Below are 1,768 nucleotides of genomic sequence, written 5' to 3' on the forward strand. Positions count from 1 at the left end.
TCCTAAATGTTACACCCTGGACCTTTAAAGACATGACAGTGTGATAGTGAGGCACAATACCAGGACCCTGAAACTGAAGCAGCTAAATGAAATTCAGCCATCATTCGATTTATAATCTACACCTGTGCTTTTCCTACTGGGACACGTCAAAATGTGTCTGTGAATAAACCCTTTCTGTGGTGACCTTGCTGCTGGTTTTTCTGGGCTGCATCTGAAAGCAACACAACCAGCAGCTTGAACGCCTTTCTGTTGTTTATCTTGTAGCAAACTGTCACTCATCCACTCTGCACCAGTGGTTACCAACCTTTTTATGTGTGACGCCTCGTCAATAACTGGATGTTATTTAACACAATTAATTATATAAAAGTGGATTTTTTTTAGAATGATCCTGGAACATTTTGTGTTTAGACGTGGTTTCTTTTTTTCTTTAAATGGGCCATTCTGAATAATGATTCATTTTATCAAGTATAGTTTGATAATACTTTGTAACTTTTGTACTTATTACTAGTAAAATCTGAATGCAAGCGCTTGTAAGCAAAGTGATATTCTACAATTGAATACTAAATGATCTGAGTATTTTTCCACAAACAGAAAAATCTTTGTGATGAGTACGTGACTATCTTCAGTTTCTGTACTGTTGGTGGGACCAAACAAGACATTTTAGGACATGAACATGGTCTTGGAAGTTATTTGCTGACGTTCTATAGACTAAATGATAATAAATCAGGAAAACAATCCATAGATTATTTGATTATGAAAACAACTGTTAGCTGCAGCCATAATACATTAAACTCTAGTATTTAATAATGTGTCACCTGTGTTTGTCGCAGTCTAAGAGTCGGGCTGTAACATTTAAAAGGATTATGTGTTGAACTGATGAAGAAGATCACAAGAGACACTTTCACTGATTTTTGTTTTATTATGAACAGAAGGACTCACCAGTTACGTGGCAGCCTTAGCATTTAAAAAAAGTTACATTCAAGTCTTCAAATCACATCGTCTCACACTGTGTCACACAAACTGCAGGTAGCAACAGATGATGGTCACATGAGCTGCTGTCAGTTAACGGCTATCTTTACTCAGTAACCTTAGAGGAAGAGTAGTCTATAATGACTACAGTCTGGTCTCCACGAGTCATTTACAACCTCATCAAAAACTGACATTCAGACCACTTTCATTAATGATATCTATATAATGCAGTAAGAAACACAATAAAGTAATTGGTATAACATAGCGCCAGTCAAAAAAACAATGCAGAAATCAATTATTTTTTCATACAAATGACTGAAAAAATAGCTTTTCAAAAAACAAATGAGGGCATTCGACAGCTCCGACTCCACCCACCGTCAGTAATAGCACAGTAAGTGGCGTCACAATAGTGCCCTGTAAACTTTAAACAACAATCAATATCAACACTTCAGCTTCGACAGCAACAAATGAGAAACAAAAGCAAAATGAAATTGTAAATCCTTATTAGTTTATGGTCCTTTTATACAACAGAAATCTGTTTTATCACAATGACAAAGGAAAGGGAAAACCTTTTATGGATTGTGTATTGGTGGTGACTGTAACACGCCTCTGATGGAAGACTGGAATAAGCCCTATCAATAGCCTGACGGGAAAACTATACATCACTTTCCTTAAATACAGAAAACCCTTTTTGTACTCTTTACACGGCTCTATGTATATTTAAACGGTAGAAGCTTTTCACAACAGGACCTAAAGGTTGTGGCGTTGCTTAGAGTACACACACAGCGTTTATACACAC

This window comes from Morone saxatilis, unplaced genomic scaffold (genome assembly GCF_004916995.1).
Source record: "Morone saxatilis isolate NCDOM2014 unplaced genomic scaffold, NCSU_SB_2.0 Contig8, whole genome shotgun sequence".
NCBI lineage: Eukaryota > Metazoa > Chordata > Actinopteri > Moronidae > Morone > Morone saxatilis.